Raw genomic sequence first — 21,010 nt, 5'->3', positions numbered from 1 at the left:
TATGATGTTCACTGCAGTGTTCTACATATCTGTGTGGCCAGTGTACTAAAAAAAAGCTTTCCCTCAACCCCCACTTACATTCCGATGGATTGTTTTGTGCATTTTTCTTTTGGATAAATTCATGTAAACCGTTCTGAGCTCCCTTGGGAGAACGGTATAGAAAATAAATAAATAAATGTTTTTGTTGTTTTGTTTGGGGTTTTTTTTTTAATGGATCAAAAAGATAGACACATTGAGGACAAGCACATCTACAAAATTGCCGTTTTTGAAACAAAAAAGACATTTTTCTGTTTTGAAAATGGTCATGATCGCTACTGGATTTCTGTGCTTGTTCCGCAAAACATCCAAATTTGGATTTGGCCATCATATAGAAAATGCCCCGCCACACCACTTACAGGCACTGTGGCATAATAGCTGTGGCAGTATTCTATAAGTTAATGCTCATGAGTAGGAGCCCCACCCAGGTTCTGCTCATGCTCCATCTATATTTATGGCCCATTGCATTTACAGTCTATGCTACTTACTATCAGTTGCTCTGCTGTCACTTTCACCTTAAGAAGGATATGGCGACACTCGAGAGAGTCCAGAGAAGAGCAACAAAGATGATAAAGGGCATGGAAAACGTTCCATATGCTGAGAGGCTGGAGAAACTGGGGCTCTTTTCCCTGAAAAAACGGAGACTTAAGAGGGGACATGATAGAAACTTACAAGATCATAAAGGGTATAGAGAAGGTAGAGAGGGACAGATTCTTCAGACTGGTGGGGGAAACAAGAACAAGAGGGCACTCAAGAAAATTGAAGGGAGACAGATTCAGAACAAATACTAGGAAGTTCTTCTTCACTCAGAGGGCGGTGGATACCTGGAATGCGCTTCCAGAGGAGTTGGTAGAGCAGAGTACGATTTTGGGTTTCAAAAAGGAGTTGGATAAGTTCCTGAAGGAAAAGGGGATTGAAGGGTATAGTTAGAGGGGTACTATACAGGACAAAATGTCTTAAGTAAAGGATCACTTACAGGTCACTGACCTGGGGGGCCATCGCGGGAGGGGACTGCTGGGCATGATGGACCTATGGTCTGACTCAGCAGAGGCGATGCTTACGGGTGTACATGTGCCCTTAAGTGACAGTATTCTGTACATTTATGCATTCAAGTAGCCCATAAATGTGAATACTGCTGTTCTCTCTAAGTTGAGCAGGAGTCCTCCAACTGCATTGCTGCCAGGTTGGTGCTTCAGTACTTTGTTTTCAATCACCAGGGACAGACAGAGTCTCTGGAGTCCTACAGAGCTTGCCTGTCCCTCACTTTTGAAATCATGATAGTAAAACAGCACCCCTACTGGCAGGACTAAAGTTGGAGGACTCAGCTTAGCAGGACCAGTTGGGGGGGGGACCCTGTTATGAAATTGCCCGCTAGATGGCAGAAGCTTAAAATGTTCCCCCGGAGCTCACCATTGTACCCTATTCAGACAATTTTTTTCTACTGATCTGGATGAATACGTAGGTAGGACATAATACTCTTTTGATCTGGTATCAAGCATGGGAGTCTAATGAGCATTTTTGGCTTGCATGGTTTAATTGTTTTGACGCAACACAGAGGATCTTAATAATAGATTGTTATTTGGTCAAAGATGACTGGGGAAGGGAATGGTGAACCATCCCTGCTAATGGTCTGCCAAGAAATCATGCAAGTGGCATGCCCCATAAGTTGTTCACAACTTAAAACAGGGGACTACCTTAACCTTTTCTTCCGCTATTTGGTCATTTTAGCCTCTTCATGAGAACTAGCCTGTGAAGTGTTGACTGTGACTGTAGAGTAGGAACTGAGGTGCCATCTGTCTCCTAAACCCTGGGGACCGTAAGCCAGTCATGGCAAGTTGTATTTTTGAGATTTACAAAGTTGAACTATAAATACCCCTTGTTATACTGTAGTTGATGAGTTGTAAATCTGAAGAACATTAATTCTTTTTGAATGCACATCAAAAATCCATCTATGGCTTCTTTTGAACCACTGCAATCCGACCACATTTATATTAATCATGGACCTTTGGCATTATACTGGCTCTATAGAAAACATACTTTGGCAGATTGGTTTCTCTTAGCCAAATGTTATTTTTATTTCAGTTTTACTTGACATTCATTTTTTATTGACATCTTGTTTGCAGCTCATTCTCTTACTGAGACTAGTTTTGAGCTAAAGATCTTTTGTTCTTACTTTCTCTTTCTTTGCTATATCAGTGGTCTCAAACCCGCAGTCCGCCAGGTACTATTATGAGGCCCTCGGTATGTTTCTCATAATCACAAAAGTAAAATAAAACAGTTTCTTGATCATATGTCTCTATAGCTATAAATTACAATATTATTATTAAGACTTAGCCAAAAGGAAAGATTGATAAACTATAAAGAGTTTTACCTCATGCAAAATTGTCATTTCTTTAATAAGACATTAACTATTTTTTCTGAGGCCTTCCAAATACCTAAAATCCAAAATGTGGCCCTGCAAAGGGTTTGAGTTTGAGACCACTGGTGTATATGCTCAGACCAATATTCAAAGTCAGTTATGTATTCCATGGCAGCCAGAGCGCCCCCGATAGCCTATCAGTATATTTTCAAAAAAAATATACAGACTGTAGTGGGAGATTTAGTTGCTAAATATTATATATGTATGAACCAGGTTGCTATGGTGCAAGGGTGGCCCAAAATGATCAGTTTAGCAGAAATATTCAGAACGCTTATTAAGTTTAAATCTGTAAACTGGGAGCTAATAATTAATTGCCATTTACATATGTAAAGGTTTAGAAAACTGCCCAGCAGAATGACTTCACTCCACACAGATTCCATCCCAGCAATGTTTGGCTAGTGCCAGGATGTTTAGAGAGATTTTTTGGCAGCACTCTTCAAGCAGTGCTGCTGAAAATCCACAGAAAAGGCACTTATACTTTTGAGCCCTACAAGTACCCAGTGTCTATTTTTGCATTGTATTTTTGGATTTCCTTTCATTTTCTTCTGATTCAATGGTGTGTAAAAGTCCTGCATCACTTGGCTTTGGTTGAAGCGCTTTAAGCTATGTAACCATTTGTTATGTATTATCTTATTTAATTTTCTGTTCTGCTATCATATGTTCAGTTACTGTACATGTATATTTGATAAAGGTGGTGTTTTTAAATAAATAAATGTAAATACATTTTCAGTCCAGAGATATTTTGTTGAACATTGGCAATGATAATGTATTGTGCTCATATGGCTGTATGATATTAAATTGTAGTAACAGATTCTGTTATATTACTATTAGTTTTACTTTTATTTCTATAGTTAGCCCTGAACAGGGCTGTTTTGTCCTAGCTGCTACTTTCAATATTTGACTGGCCAGCCTTTGCTCTTGCGGACTAGCCGACACCTTTTGGGCATCGAGTGGACCAGATGCTCGTGGGCGATAATCCTATTCCAAGCTTCAATCAATGTTGGCTGTTTAAAAAGAAAAAAAAAAAAAATTCCAGTGACAGCTTGTGCCACAGGTTCTCAGTTGGATTGAGATCTGTGACTGAACAGGCCAATCAATTGTCGTCGCTCCCTTCTTTCTCATCCATTCGAGTACAGTTTCTGCTCGATGACATGGTGCATTATTATCTTGAAAGAAGTAATCACCAGAAAGCAAGTTCTCTGCTGAAGGCAATATGCGTTTTTGCAGGGTTTCAATGTACTTCACTGCATTCACCATGCCCTCTACAATGTGAAGCCGACCAATACCACTTGCCGCCATACAAACCCATACCATGACCTTTGTAGGACACTTAACTGACAGGCTAAGGCATTCAGGCTTGAATTCTTCTCCTGGATATCTGTGTACATACGTTCTGCACTGACCACCAAAGATGCAGAAAGTGTTCTCCTCACTAAATAACACCTTCTCCTATATTTCCTTTGTCCACTTGCCATATTGCACAGCCCATGCCATTCTTTGCTTTCTTTGCTGCACAGTCAGTAGTGTTTTTTTCCCTAGCTTTACACCCTCTCAAACCAAATTCCAGGCACCTGTGCCTCACTGTGCTTGTACTAACCATGGCTGAGCACTTGTCCTGAGCAACTGAGGTGACGTCAGCTGAGCAACTGAGGTGACGTCAGCTTCCTATTGCCAAAAGATGTGCACCTCAACACTCGATCTTGTCTAACATGTCTTTCTTGATTGATCTGAACACTGTCTATCCTGTGTTCCTCCCGTCTCCTTCTTTTTCTCTAGCACCCTGATCACTGTACTTCACCACTATTTGAGCCCGGTTTTCCTCCGACAAGAACTGAAAATTGGACTTCATTGCTATTGATGTCGCTGGTCAATCAGTTTGAATGATACCAATTGCAAGAATCCCAGAAATTTATACTTCCCACCATGTAGTGAATCTTAATGCTGATTGGCTGCAGAAATATCACTTCTGATTTGCTGCAAATGCTATACTGCTGATTGGTGAATTTCGATTCAATTTTCACACAAACTCTTAAGCCTGTTATTAAAATCATTCTGATCAATGTGACATAACTGAATAGTCATAGTTATCAAGGATTTTCCATAAATTTCATGAAATTTCATGGAATTATACTTTTCATACAAAATTTATGTTCAGTTAGAAGCTTAAATTATGTTAACAGTCTCAAATGAATAAATATTCTAATTTCACCATTCGATGCAGGATTTTTGCACACCACTTGTATGTGCCTGAAGTACAATATGAAATGTTTTGTTTTGGGTTTTTTTTAACAATTACTGGCGTGAATTGTCTCTTTTTGATGTTTTAAGTTGGAAGACATACAAGAGGTGAGAAGTCTTTGATAGACTAGGGCAGAGGTAGGGAACTCCTGTCCTCGAGAGCCGTATTCCAGTCGAGTTGTCAGGATTTCCCCAATGAATATGCATCGAAAGCAGTGCATGCAAATAGATCTCATGCATATTCATTGGGGAAATCCTGAAAACCCGACTGGAATACTGCTCTCGAGGACTGGAGTTCCCTGCCCCTGGACTAGGGGCTTGAAGTAGTTTCCTTCCCTTGGTTCTTAGGACCCAGAACTAAATTTGTCTCCCTTTTGTAGCCCTCAGAACCCAAAGCAGTGTTCTACTGTGGGGACCTACTACTCACAAATCAAATCACACACACATGAACATGTTTGTAGAACTGAAGGTCCAATAACTGGTTACAAAAAAATGATAAAACTGGCTTCAAAGGTGATTCAGAGGATAACAACATGATAGGGAAGTTATCAATATGGGCTGCCATTAACATGGATTATTTTACCACTAACCAGTGCTATTTTATAAAATGAGACCGAGTTACTAATAATCCCTAACATGAAAAGAACTTAGGGGAAGAAATTTGCATATAATGGAGAGGGTGTATGCAAATCAAGTGTATGCATATTCATTGTGGATATCCTGAAAACCTGACTGACAATGGGGTACTCCAGGACCAACTTGAGAAACTGTTATAATACACAATAGTATAGACCAGTGGTTTCCAACCCTGTCCTGGAGGACCACCAGGCCAGTTGGGTTTTCAGGATAGCCCTTATGAATATGCATGAGAGAGACCTGCATATAATGGAGGTGCCAGGCATGCAAATCTGCTCCATGCATATTCATTAGGGTTATCCTGAAAATCCAACTGGCCTGGTGGTCCTCCAGGACAGGGTTGGGAACCACTGGTATAGACATCCAGCCAATTCTCTGTTGCATATTGCGTCAAGACTCTCTGATTCCCCTATTGCTAGGGCCTCTTGTATATACTCTGACAGATCCCTTTCTCTCACTGTCTTCTATTTAGAAATGTGACTCACAAGGACATTCACAGTTTGCCATCTTGCCCACCACTTCCAGTACTACATACCTCATAGCAGAGGTCGTCCGTCTATAGAAGTAAGACTAAGCCACAACACCAGTGGCAGGTGAAAGGAGGGGGGGGGTGCATGGGATTCAGACTGAAATTATGTTGAAATCTAATTTGTGCAGGCAGCGGCATATTTAGGAGAATGACATTCAGGACAAGCTGCCAAACGCTGATGCTGCCTAATCACTCTCATTAAATAGCAAGTTCTGTTTCCGGCACAAGTTCACAGGATCTGGTTTAATTGATGCAGCTGTCCCTGCGCTGGCTCTGAGCCCCAGAGTCCATGATTCTGCATTGCTATGTGATATGCATGGTGATATTGGATCACAGGGGCAACACACGGAGAGCTGTTTTCAATGTTACACTTGCGATGGTGTCAGAACCTGGAACAACAGGGAGGAGCACAAAATGATTGTTGTACAGAGGTAATATAGACAAATATTGTATATAGATGATCAATCAGATGGGCTGGAACCGTAAATTACATTCTGAGAAATTTTATACAGACACTAGCTGGGCAGAGAAAGAGAGAGAGATGCAGGAAGACAAACAAAATACCTGTGTGGGGACGGAGAGAAAAATACCTGCCGGGAGAGTGAGGGAGGCAGATGGCGGTGCAGCAAGAGGTGCAAGATTTTGGCAGCTGTCGAAGACCAAAGCCCCTCTGAACCTCTCTGCTTGTGGTATTTTCACAGCAGTGACCTACTTCTCCAGCAGAGATGATTGATGGAGAGGGAAACGAGCACGTTGCAGGGGAAAAGATCTCAAGGTCGTAAATATTAGTAAGAGGCGTGAATGACTGAAGCTTCAAGTGCTATTTATAGGACACCTAGACCAAGTAGCTGAATAAAGAGTCGGAGAGAGAAGCAACAAAGATAACTAGTAAAATGGCTGTTGCACACAGCAAAGGAATAACAATGACTACAGCAGACCATGGACATAAGTGATTACCAAAGGAGAGAGGTTTATAGGGATCAGGGTACAAGCACAGATCACACATGGGAGACTGAGGAGTAGCTTGGTGTGGAATTCGAATGCAGCTGTAGTTGAGGTCTCATCTCTGCCCTCTTTGTAAAATTCCATAACTGGCTGCAAAATAAGAATGTTAAAAAACCAAACAAAACACCAAACCTACTACTACTTATTTCCAGTGCTACTAGATGTATGCAGTGCTGTACACAAGAGAGAGTTCCTGCTTAATAAAGCTTACAATCTATTCAAGACAGACAAACAGGACAAATAAGGGACCATTTTAAACAAACATGGGTACTAAACAAGTGAATAGTGGGTTAAAATTTAGTGTTGAAACATTTTAATTTGTCAATAAACAAAACGTCAAGTAAAGAACATGACGCAACAAAGTACAACATCCCCCCACATCCACCCACCCCTTCCATCCGTCCCCAATTACCTCTCACCCATAGGATGTATCCCAGCTCCAGCAAGCCTACCACAATAAGAGGCTTTGTGATCTGTGTTCTGATAATCCCCGAACCCTTACTCCACAACAACACAAGATGACCCAGGAATTTACCCCTCCTCCCACCACAAAACTCCCTCAAGGTCAGAAGCATGACATTATCAGTGATGCGGCAACACAGGAAAGGCGGGGAAGGCTGCAAAGCAGCGTGCTCAGTGCTGCCACCGCTGCTGTTTGGAGCGGAGGTATGTCGGCCTCGCGGTGGGAGGGTTGGTGGGGTTCTGCTGTGCGGGATGGGAAGAAGGGATGGAAAGATGTTGCGCAAGGGGATCTCTCTCAGTCCGGCTGTCATATGGCCACAGCCCACTAGTGGGCCACAGACTGGGGGTTGAGGACCCCTGATCTAGAGGGCCAATAGAGTGCTGCCGCCGCTGCTGTTTAAAGTGCAGATATGTTGGCCTCGCAGTGGGAGGGTCAGTGGGGTTCTGCTGTGCGGGATGGGATGGGAGTGAGAGATGGAAAGATGCTTTTCAATGGCCCCTCTTACACCTTTCCTGAATTTATAGACTTCTATCATATTTCCTCTATCATCTCTCCTCCAAGTTGAAGATCCCTAACTCGTTTAAACTTTCAAAAGTTAGCTGAATCTATTACCATTCCCTTAACCATGTTTTGACCCTTCTATGCACTTTTCTAGTTCTACCATATTGTTGTTGAGAGCCGGTAGCCATAATTACATGCAACACTAAGTTCAGTTGTGGTATGGATTGATGTAGAGCCATTGTTCTCCATTTTGAACAATTGTTATTATTCTATTTTCTTTTCTAGTTGCTGCACTCACTAAACTGAGAATTTTAAAGTATTATTCACAGTGATTTCAAAATTCGAGTATGAAACCCATCAGTGTATATTTGAGGGTGATTGAAAGTAATGAGACCTTTTTTTCATTCAGAATCAGATGACTCCACAGGATCTGAACATTTTTCTTTTTCAAAATAGTGTCCTTCACATCAAGTACATTTTTTGCAGCATTTCAAAAATGATTAAAAGACATGCAGTAGTCTGTTTTGCAACATCACCGTTAGCGCCGTATCTGTGTTATTTTTCACTTAATCATCTGAAGAGAACTTAAGAACATAAGAATTGCTGCTGCTGGGTCAGACCAGTGATCCATCGTGCCCAGCAGTCCGCTCACGCGGCGGCCCTTAGGTCAAAGACCAATGCCCTATTTGGGTATAGCCTTACCTACGTACGTTCTGGGGTTCAGCAGGAACTTATCTAACCCTTTCTTGAATCCCTGGAGGGTGTTTTCCCCTATAACAGCCTCTGGAAGAGTGTTCCAGATTTCTACCACTCTCTGGGTGAAGAAGAACTTCCTTACATTTGTATGGAATCTATCCCCTTTTAACTTTAGGGAGTGCCCTTATAGGAAGATTTATAGTAGATACTAATCAGTTACATAAACAAATTACGTCTCTGTTAGTTTTGTCTAGGGAAAACTATAAACGCTGATCCAGGTTCTGCTTTATTGCCTGTTTACATGACACAAGACCCAGGCTAATGAAAATTACTTTTATTATGAAAATAGAAAAATATAATTCACAAGCCAGTTGCAATATCTAAATATTGATCACAAAATATCTGATTACATAAATGAAACTCAGTACATAATTATCACAATATAATTGTTAGAAACTAATTAATAATACTGGTTACACACACACTAAACAATTCCTTATAATAATAATAATCCCTGATTAGCAAATGATTATATTATCACACAGGTAACTTTACAACCCTTGTCCTATCACAATTGGATCCTTATCTAACCCAGCTGATAAGAGTGTAAATTCCATATTCTCACCCGTAAGCCGACCTCCGGCACAAATGAGGTGAAATGGAAACTTTTCTTGTTAACTGTAAGCGAAGCAGGAAATCCTTGTTAAAGGTACACGTGTTGGTCAGTCCTGGGTGAGGCTATAATTCATCTGCAGACAAGTTCCGTTTAGTGTTGAATTCAGAGCTGTTTAAAAGTCCGAATCTCTCTCTCTTAGGCAGAGAGTCACACGAGGTAACTTACAGGTCTAATTATTAAAAGAAAAAGGTTACGTGCATAACACCTGTGGGAAGATGTAAGCTACCCCGCACCTCAACACAGACTAACTAATTAATTGGCACCTTCTCACTTGGATCTCATCAGATGACTTCCTCGGACCAATCCAGAAACAAAACTTGGATGAATAGCCTTTCTGTGGAAAATATCATATAGGCTGAAAGACCCAGGGCCGTTAGACAGATAAGAGCAGAATACCTATCCCCCAGAATCACATAGTCCCATTATGAAGACACAGATGAATGTCCTTGAATAGTATAACATTCTGGTACATACCCATAATGCATTAGGCAGAAACAGCAAAGCTGTGTACTTCTTTCTTCTTGCAAAATTCATGCTGGAAAGTTTCTTGTGCAGCAGAAAGATTTCTTGAGACAATGGTTCAGGCTTGGTGACATCATAGAGGCCTAACCTTCAGGTGTGAATACGGAAATACCCCTACACCCTCTCGTTCTCTTCACCTCAGAGAGGGTGAACAATCTCTCTTTCTCTACTAAGTCAATTCCCTTCAATATTTTGAATGTTTCGATCATGTCCCCTCTCAGTCTCCTCTTCAAGGGAGAATAGGCCCAGTTTCTCTAGCCTCTCATTGTATGGCAACTCCTTCAGTCCCTTGACCATTTTTGTCGCTCTTCTCTGGACCCTTTCAAGTAGTACTATGTCCTTTTTCATGTACGGCGACCAGTGTTGGATGCAGTATTCCAGGTGGGGGGGTGCACCACGACCCGGTACAGCGGCATGATAAGGGATACAGATAAGGGTAGATAAGAGTATGGAAAGAGTATAGATAAAAACAAGGGAGCTATAGGGCTAAATCAAGATAACATGACAGGTCATGGACCTGATGGGCCGCCGCGGGTGCGGCTGGGCGCGATGGACCTCTGGTCTGACCCAGCGGAGGCAAATTCTTATGTTCTTATGTTCTCAGATCTGTTTCCGCGCAGTTGTTTTATTTACCACTATATCCTTGCCATAACATTTTAAGCGTTTCAAGACTGGTCTTTCCAAGTTTAACACAAAATTCAATCACAGACTTCTGGCATACTCTCACAGATACGACTTCCTCATCTATCGTAATGAAACATACAAAGTTCTTCTTCTTGCTGTGATCTAACAATGAAGACTACGGCAGTCCAACTGCAGGTTCAGAAATGTCGATGTGTAAGCTTCACAAGAACCAGCACAGCGTTGCCACGTCTTCTTGGGGGGGGAAAAAAAAAATCCAGAGGCAGTCTCATTACTTTTCAATCAGCACTTGTCTATAGTTTGGATTGGTTTTCTCATTGGGTGAAAAATGACAAAAGGAAAAAACTGCAGAGACAATGTACAAAGTGTCAGGTTACTTTATTAAAAATGAATCAAATATAGTAATCTCAATAATGGTTCTCATATGTGAAGTACAGGACCCGATACAGGCCGTGTTTCGAGAAACACTCCTTCCTCAGGGGTCCGGATGAAATAGAATCACAATTATGGAGAACTGTGGGTCTTGAGAAATCAGTACAATAAATTGGTGGTCAGTGAATACTGCCAGATTATGTCCTGCTGCGGCATCACTTAATGTTTGTGTACATTAAATTTCATAAGATAAGCAGAAAGGATGTCTGAGGGAGTGGAAGGGATTATAGAGCATAGTTAGTGGTATGGATGGGCAAATTGGATAGGCCATGTGGTTTATATTTATTTATTTAATTCATTTATTTAGCCCGTCCTCCCAACGGAGCCCAGAACGGGTTACAAGAGTACATTCATAGTATGGTTAGGACATACATAGGTGAGAAATACAGATTCTACAGCATTTACAGTAAAAACAAAGGGGTTTGATTACAGTATAGACATAACATGTAGACATAAAATACTGACTTAGTGGGCATAGGGTGAATTTAATTTCAGCGCATTCAGTGTAGATATCACTTGGAGGTAAGATAGCTTTCTTAGTAAGCGGGTGCAATGTTTGTTGTCGGAGAATGTAGTAGTAATTCAGGTTATATTTGCGGTGGCATGCGAGTAGTTGTGAGATTCCGTGTGAAGTTTTAGGTCAAGTCTTTGAGATCCATCCATCCATCACTTTTTATGGGCCCGATATTTAAAATTATTTAAATGGTCAGTAAAAGCTCCCAGACCATTTAAACTGGCACCAAACCAGATAGAGCCACTAGAAATGTCCGGTTAGCGCTCAAGTCGAAACAAACTATTTGGGGGCAGAGTCGGCACATAGCTGCATCAATAGAACTGCATTTTATGGGGGTTCTGCCTTTATGCAGTTCTTCATAGCTGGCTAAGTGCCAAATATTGCCCGGCATTGAATTTTCAGGTTAATTGCCATCAGCTAAATATTGGAGGAGTGACCTAGTAGTTAGGGCTGCAGTCTCGCCATCCTAAGGATTCAGGCTCAAGTATAGCACTGGTCGTTGTGACTCTGGGCAAGTTACTTAATACTCCATTGCCCCAAGTACATTAGTCAGATTGTGAGCCCACCAGATCAGATAGGGAAAAATACTTGAGTGTCTGAATATAAATTGCTTAGGTTTATAAACGATGTATAAATACTAAAAATAAATAAATTGGGCCCTATATTTCTATGTGTTCATTTCCTCCAAAGAACTCTTAAGAACTGCTGCTGGGTCAGACCAGTGGTCCATCGTGCCCAGCAGTCTGCTCTCGCAGCGGCCCTTAGGTAAAGGACCAGAGCCCTAACTAAGTCTAGCCTTACCTGCGTACGTTCTGGTCTAGCAGGAACTTGTCTAACTTTGTCTTGAATTCCTGGAGGGTGTTTTCCCCTAAGCCAGCCTCTGGAAGAGCGTTCCAGTTCTCCACCACTCTCTGGGTGAAAAAGAACTTCCTTACATTTGTACAGAATCTATCCCCTTTTAACTTTAGAGAGTGCCCTCTCGTTCTTCTTACCTTGGAGAGGGTCAACAACCTGTCTTTATGTACTAAGTCTATTCCCTTCATTATCTTGAACGTTTCAATCATATCCCCTCTCAGTCTCCTCTTTTCAAGGGAGAAGAGGCCCAGTTTCTCTAATATCTTGCTGTATGACAACTCCTCCAGCCCCTTAACCATTTTAGTCGCTCTTCTCTGGACTCTTTTGAGTAGTACCATGTTCTTCTTCAAGTACGGCGACCAGTGCTGGATGCAGTATTCCAGGTGGGGGATCGCACCATGGCCCGGTACAGAGGCATGATAACCTTATCCAATCTGTTTGTAATCCCCTTCTTAATCATTCCAAGCATTCTGTTCGCCCTTTTTGCCACCGCCGCACATTGCGCGGACGGCTTCATCGACTTGTTGACCAGAACTCCCGAGTCTCTTTCCTGGGGGGTCTCTCTGAGTACTGCACCAGACATCCTGTATTCGTGTACAAGATTTTTGTTACAGACATGCATCACCTTACACTTATCCACGTTAAACTTCATTTGCCATGTTTCGGCCCATTTCTTGAGTGAGTTTATGTCCTGGTGTAGGTCATCGCAATCCTCCTGCATCTTCACTACTTTGAATAACTTCGTATTGTCTGCAAATTTAATCACCTCGCTCATCGTTCCAATTTCCAGGTCATTTATAAATATGTTGAAGAGCACGGGCCCAAGCACCGAACTCTGCGGCACTCCACTATTCAAAATTCTGGAGTACCAGTTTGAATCCTTCTCTTCCATCGCATGTTTAGTTGAATAAAAAAAATTCTAAATCAGTTTTGGCTCCTCTTCCCTTAATGCATGTTTATCATTGTGCTCATTGACTTTGTTCTTAACAATATCATCTACCATTTTCCACAGTAGAGGTCTCCAGCTTTCTGGATCACTGTACATTATTGGGCTTTAGTGATTACAGATATAGTTTTAACTTATTTGATATAGGGGTCCTTTTATGAAGCCGCGCTAGCGGGGTTAGTGCGTCAGACATTTCATCACGCGCTAACCCTCGCGGCTGGCTAAAAAACTAACGCCTACTCAATGAAAGCGCTAGCGGCTAGCGCAGCAGGCGGTTTAATGCGCGTTAAACCCCTACCGCAGCTTGATAAAAGGACCCCCATAAAGTTTGCTGTACTGCCTTTTATAATTACACAAAGCAAGTTACACAATAGAGCAATAAATAGCATCAGTTCCAAAAATAAAAAAATAAACAATACCACAGGGACTCATTTTCAAAAAAAGAAAAACATCCATAAATGGGTAGGTGGATTTTTTTTTTCTCAGCAGACCGTCCAAATGACTATTTTCGAAACCCTACTTTGTAGACTGTTTTCTATGCTGTTCACCTGCAGTGCATCTAAATCTCAAGGGAGCATGTTAGAGGAATGGTTTTGGTGGGACTAGGGTGAGCTTATGATTTGGGTGTTTTCTGCAATAATGGAACTTTGTAAAAAACAAAAAAAAATCTATGGCACAATTTGGACATTTTGAGGCTAGTCCTGTTTCAATAACAAATAAGTGCCAAAAAGATGTCCAAACTGACCAGATGGCCACTGGAGGGATGAAGGCATGACCCTCCCACTCCCCAAAGATGTGAATGAAACAGTACAGCTTCAGATGTTATGGCCAGGCCCATTAGAGCAGCATACAGGCTTCTAGAATAGCCTAGTGGTTGGTGCAGTGGACTACAGAGATGTGGACCCAGGCCCATATCCCATTCTAAATCGTACACTTGTGGTGGAATATGTGAGTCTTCCAAAGTCCACCCAAAACCTACTGTACCTCCATATAGGTGATAAATGCAGGGACCTGAACAAACTGGGAGAGTGGGCGATGAGATGGCAGATGAAGTTTAATGTAGAAAAATGTAAAATCTTGCATGTAGGAAACAGAAACCCGAAGTACAGCTATATGATGGGAGGGCTGGTAATGGGTGAAAGTACCCTAGAAAAGGACTTGGGGGTAATAGTAGACAAGACAACGAAGCCGTCGGCACAGTGCGCAGCGGCCTCAAAGAAGGCGAATAGAATGCTGGATACTATCAAGAAAGGTATTACAATCAGAACGAAAGAAGTTATCCTGCAGTTGTATCGGGCGATGGTGCTCCCGCATCTGGAGTATTGCGTCCAATATTGGTCGCCGTACCTTAAGAAGGATATGGCGATACTCGAGAGGGTTCAGAAAAGAGCGACGCGATTGATAAAAGGTATGGAAAACCTTTCATATGCTGGAAGATTAGAGAAACTGGGGCTCTTTTCCCTGGAAAAGCAGAGGCTTAGAGGGGACATGATAGAGACTTACAAGATCGTGAAGGGCACAGAGAAAGTGGAGAGGGACAGGTTCTTCGAACTTTCGAAAACTACAAGAACGAGAGGGCATTCAGAAAAATTAAGAGGGGACAAATTCAGAACCAATGCTAGGAAGTTCTTCTTCACCCAGAGGGTGGTGGACACCTGGAATGCGCTTCCAGAGGATGTGATAGGACAGAGTACGGTTTTGGGGTTCAAGAAGGGATTCGATAATTTCCTGAAGGAAAAGGGGATAGAAGGGTATAGATAGAAGATTACTATACAGATCTTGGACCTGATGGGTCGCCGTGTGAACGGACTACTGGGCATGATGGACCTCTGGACTGACCCAGCAGAGGCACTGCTTATTGTTGTGGCTATTGTTGAGGCTATTGTTGTGGTGTGCAGTGGGTTTTAGAGGGCTCACCATACAATATAAGGAGGTTATTGTGAGATGTGCACCTGGGTCTTTTTATGTGACGTGTACTATAGTGCCCCTTAAAGTGCCCCACTGCTTTGCTGGGAGGTCTGTGTGGCCATTCTACTAAAAATGTTGACCCTTCTTATATCACAATGGTTTGTCTTGTGTGGTTTTCTATTGGACTTTTTTTTTTTTCTTTCAACAATGATTACAAAAAATTGACACACTATGCACAAAACACATCTAAGAAATGGCCATTTTTGAAACAAAAAAAATACATTTTTCCGTTTTGAAAATGGTCACGTTCACTACTGGATTTTTGGACGTGTTCTGCAAAATGTCCAAGCTTGGATTTAGATGTCGTATCAAATAAGCCCCTCCACATCTATGGCAGTAAGGCAAGTTATGGGTCAGGCAGGAGGAGAGAATAAGGTAGCAACACACTAATGCAGTAGTTCCTCAGCTTTGCGGTCAGCCTGCATCTAGTACAGATAATCCTTTGGAAATGATTATGACGGAAGGAAATGTTTTAAGGTCATCCTCAAATCTCTGATAAAATAATTCAGCATGAAGAGAAATTGATGAAAATTTCCAAAATGAGGAAGTTGGATAAGAAAAAGTGACCTCTTGATGACCAAAAGGGAGGAAATAGAAAGAAGATTCTCATATTGTTAGCACAGAGTCATGGTCAGCACTAAGGGATGAAACCTTTGAATGTCTGTAAACGACATCTTGAGTGCTGTGTTTTTAAAGATCTTAAATTTAAACCTGAAGATAAGCAGAAACCAACCTTGGGCTGCTAGGAGATGACTCATGTGATAAAACCTACATTATAGAGAAGATGGCTGTGTCTTAGGTGAACTTAAATGAATTATAGTAATCAATTCAGCTATTTATAAATAAAGGCACGTATTAAAGCTGCAAGATCTTCAGTATCAAGCAGAGACTTAATATATTAGATTGGTCTCAATACAACAAAAGATGTCTTTACCACTTATGATCGTTCTTAACCATTCTAAATATCCAATCAGTTGTAATTCAAACATAGAAACATAGAGTATGACGGCAGAAGAGGGCCGGCGGCCCAACAAGTCTGTCCACTCAAGAACCCTCCCTCCCTGGAGTACCCATCTTTTAATAATAATAATAACTTTATTTTTCTATACTGCCAAAATCAAACGACTTCTAAGCGGTTCACATTGAAAGAAGGCTGGACAATCGGCGAATTACAGAATGCATTAAGAGGAAATGTTACATAAGTGAATGGGGTTATATGGGGAAGAAAAATTTGAGAGGTTGGAGATACCCGAGAGATTTCATCAGGAATTGCAGCGGGGAAATAACATAGTGAGAGAAGGTCATCTGATTAGATAAAAAATTTGTCGAATAGAGTGGGTATAGCAAAAATAAGTGTAAATCAGATTGCAGTAAGTTTTCGCATTCAACCTGTTTGTCGCTGCTCTGTACGGATTCTTGGAGACAGCTTCATGTGTAACTGTGGGGCAAATTGTATAGCAAGGCTGCAAGATTAAGAGGCTCTTTTACCAAACAGCAAAAATGGCCTTAGTACTTGGGAAGGACCAGTGTAATGGTGTGCTAAGGCCATTTTTACTCCTGGGATAAAATAACCAAATTCCATATTTTTTGTGTATTAACGGCCACCTACTTATTATGCCATTCGCACATGGCTATTAAACCAGATTAGTGCATGAGTCCTTATCACTACTGCTAATTTTTTCTACGAGATGTATTCAGTACTTTTTCTGTCCCTAGTGGGCTCACAATCTAAACACACACACACACATTTATCATGCTGTGCTAGAGAATTTTAGCGTAGGCAGGCAGGAATTACATTACATTAGTGATTTTTATTCCGCCATTACCTTGCGGTTCAAGGCGGGATTACAGAAGAGGACTTCTGGACATGTCCAGAGGTGTTACAGAGTAGAGCGGGTTGCTTCAGAGGATTGAAATGTTTCATACGGTATTAGTTAGTCTTCATGGATTTCTTGAATAGCGGGGTTATTATTTCTTTTCTGAAAGTTTTGTAGTCTGGGGTCGCGATTAATAGATTGGAGAGTTGGTGATCTAGTTTTGCTGCCTTTGTGGCCAGAAGGTCATCATACAGTTTTTTCCGTTTGATGTCTCTAATTGGAAGGTATGTGAATGGTGTCTGGATTCTCCTGTGTCTGGTTAGAAACATAGAAACATAGAAATAGACGGCAGATAAGGGCCACGGCCCATCCAGTCTGCCCACCTCAAAGACCCTCCCCTACCTTTCATTGTGAATAGATCCCACGTGTCTGTCCCATTTGGCCTTAAAATCAGGTTGTGGTAGTTTGGATTAGGCGGTTGTTCAAGTAGGCTGGGCTCTCACCATTTATGGATCTAAATAATAGACAGTAGAATTTAAATAGTATTCTTGCTTGAATTTGGAGCCAGTGTGAGTCGAGTTATGCTTCAGTGATGTGGTCGTGTTTTCTTAGTGAATAGATTAGTCTCAGGGCTGTGTTTTGCACTGAACATTTACCGCGCCAACTTGCACTAAAAAAACTCTATCGCAGCTTGATAAAAGGGATCCTAAGTTTTGTACCTGGAACAGCGGAAGGTTAAGTGGTTGCCAGGGGTCCTAAGGAGATGTAGTGTGAATTAATCCCAGTTTCCCAGATTTTCAGCTCATTGCACTAACAATTAGGCTACTCCTTCACCACCTATTACGAGGGGCTGCTGAAAAGTTCTCAGCCCAGCCCACAAAGTTGGGCCGTCTCCATCGAGGGCCACACACTTAGGGCTCATTTTACGAAGCCGCGTTAGCGGCTTTATCGCACGCGACTTTATCACGCGCTAACCCCTGCGCTAGCCAAAAAACTACCGCCATTCTCAAGAGGAGGCGGTAGCGGCTAGCGCGGCCGGCAGTTTAGCACGCGCTATGACGCTAACGCGGCTTCGAAAAAGGAGCCCTTAGTCCAGTGATTTTCCACTTTTTCTGTTCCGTTGGAAAAATACTGAACGAAGTGGAAAATCGCTGGATTAGGTGTATGGCCCTTGATGGAGACTGCCCCAACTTTGTTGGTTGGGCTGAGAACTTTTCAGCGGCCTCTCATACACAAGCGATAAGGGCTCATACGGTGTGCGTTAAGTACACACTAATCAGCATGCGGGAAAGTAGATGCACTAACCCACTCTCCCCCACCACAAAAATATCAACCATTTTTTAACACATGAGTAGCGTGTGCACATCCCAAAATGACTGCAGAATACTTCAGTGTGCTATTTCTTTCTGCACTGAGCACATTTTAGTGCTTACCACAGCTTTGTAAAAGGGCCCCTAAGTGAGCAGGAAGTTTATTTCTAAATGTATTTTGTATTTGGTATACCACCCATTCACACAGATATCTGAGCAGTTCACAGTCTAATCAATAAGTATTTTCCCTATCTGTCCTGGTGGGCTCATAATCTAACTATAATAACATAGTAAATGAGGGCAGATAAAGACCCAAATGGTCCATCCAGTCTGCCCAACCATACATGCTCTATAAATTAATGATTTAAATTCTCTTTTTTTTCTTAGCTATTTCTGGCCAGAAACCTAGAGCTCTGCCCACTACTGTGTTTAGATTCCATCCACTGGAGTCTCCGTCAAAGCTCACTCCAGCCCATCTAAACCATTCCAGCTATCGAAGCCCTTCCCAGCCTATCCTCAACTGAATGGTCATATACGGGACACAGACCGCACAAGTCTGCCCAGTGCTGGCCTTAGTTCTTAAATATATACCCATTATTTTCTGATTAGAGATCCTCTGTGTTCATCCCATGCTTTTTTGAACTCTATCACCATTTTCCTCTCTACCACGTCCCTTGGGAGCACATTCCAGGCATCAACCTGGGGTAATGGAGGGTTAAGTGACTTGCCCAGGATCACAAGGAGCAGCAGTGGGATCAAACCCAGAGCTTCAGCATTTTACTAGAAATGGCCATACAGATGTCCTTGTGGAGAAGAGGGGCAGCCTAGTGGTTAGTGCAGTAGACTGTAAACCAGGAAACCCAGGTTCATATCCCTCTACAACTGTTATTTTAAATGCTGAGCCCTCCAGGAACAGCAAAATACCTACTGTACTCGACTGCACACCATCTCACTAGCCTTCAGGTTTGCAGGTGCCATAGATACCATATTTTTCCGCTTCATAAGACGCACCTCACCATAAGACGCACCCCAGATTTAGAGGAGGAAAACAAGAAAAAAAAACCATTCTGAATCAAATTCTATACTAATATATACCTGGCACCTTTAAATTCTATCCCAGTCCCCCCTCCCATCCTCAATCATAATTTTTACATACACCCAGCACCTTTAAATTCTGTCCCAGCCCTCCAGCACCTTTTGTAAACCGCATAGAACCGAAAGGCTTTTGCGGTATAAAAGTAAAAATTTATGTTATGTTATTTGTGCTGAAAATTCTTCAGAGTAGCAGTTTGTGGCCATGAATTTCCATGAGTTCTTGTGCTGTGTAGATTCTCCTAAAGTTGACTTTTATTGGCGTTTATTCAGAGCCCACACTATAACTGTGCGGGCTCATTCCCTCCTCCGCTGGTGCAGGGCCCAGGCAATCTGCTCTATCACTCAAGATTTTACCATTACAGCCAACTAAGTTAAACTGATCAGGCAATATCATAGACTGCCATCAAATCTTTGTCTGTTATAGATTCTAGCAGTTCAACTATTCACATGCTGTTCCTGCAATTTCTGTTCTTTTGGTCTTTCAAATTCCGTCCCATCCCCCCTCCCCCGCAGTACCTTTACATTGTGCTGGTCGGTGGACAGCTGCCTGCTGATTACGTCAGTCAGTGACACACAAGCGCTGTAATGTCTGGGCCCGTGTACCTTCCTAATTGTGGTGTTCGCTGGTGCTTTGCTGGACTGCTGCCTGCTAATTGCCTTTATTTCGGGGCCAGCGGCGCACAAGCGTGCTGCTGCATGGGGGCGTGCCACTTCCTGAATGTCAGACCTAATTTTAGACCCTCTGTAGTCCAGTCCACAACACGCCCCCCCCCCCCCCCTTGCTATTTGGATGAACTGCAGTGTTGGATTTCCAAATTCTGCCATTTCAAAATCATAATTTGGATGTTGTGGGCAGATGACCTTTTTTTAAAAAAAAATTTACCCCCTTCTTTACAAAGCTGCGTTAGCATTTTTAGCACCGGCCACGGCGGTAACAGCTCGGACGCTCATAGGACTTCTATGAGCATTGGAACTGTTACTGCAGCGATGTAAACGCTAGTGCAGCTATGTAAAGGAGGGGGTTAATTTTTAATTGATTTAACATATAATTACAAATTACATCACTTGCTCGAGAAACACAGTGCTGCTTTCACATCAATTATACCTTAGGAGAAATAAGAAGGAAAAGAAGAAAAATTTTATGAAATGCTAGCTCTTCCTCAGACCACTATTTAAGGTGGGGAGGAGAAAAAGAAAAACAAAGGAGATAGTCTACAAAAAATCATTAGAAAGAAAAAAGGCTTTATCAGAAATATCCCATCTTAATTCCAATAATTAAACTTCGTGTACCACTAATAGTTAGCTTCTTAAGATCTTAAAAGGGCCTAAGATGTTCTGGCAGGAAAAAAAAACATATCTCAAACCTAAATACTTCACCACACTCTTGCATGGATATGCCAGCAAAAAGGTGGCTCCTATTTTCCTTGTTTCGTATCTCATAATTAAAAATTCTTTCCTGAGTTAACTTAGTCACATCGGGATATAACCAAATTCGCTGACCACAGAAAAGAGTTCCACTACTTTTAAAGTATATTTTCATGATAGAACTTAAATCTTGCTCAAAAACAAAACTAACAATGAGAGTCGCACGATCCATTACATCAGAGAGTCTTAAAGAATTGCAGTAGTTGCATACTTGTAATAATCCCAGAATAATTTGTAGGTTGGTCCCCTGTTTTCAGTCTTTTTGCCCCCCCCCCCTCCGAACCA

At 41.9% G+C, this 21,010-nt stretch overlaps 1 protein-coding gene across 2 annotated transcripts in view; it reads left to right on the top strand.

The window, feature by feature from the left end:
• Positions 1–21,010, top strand: part of FNDC4 (fibronectin type III domain containing 4) — an 88,668-nt gene that overhangs the window by 51,388 nt on the left and 16,270 nt on the right. The gene's annotated exons all lie outside the window — the stretch shown is intronic.

The sequence above is a fragment of the Geotrypetes seraphini genome, chromosome 3 (genome assembly GCF_902459505.1).
Source record: "Geotrypetes seraphini chromosome 3, aGeoSer1.1, whole genome shotgun sequence".
Lineage (NCBI taxonomy): Eukaryota > Metazoa > Chordata > Amphibia > Gymnophiona > Dermophiidae > Geotrypetes > Geotrypetes seraphini.
This window is presented reverse-complemented; position numbering and strand designations above follow the sequence as displayed.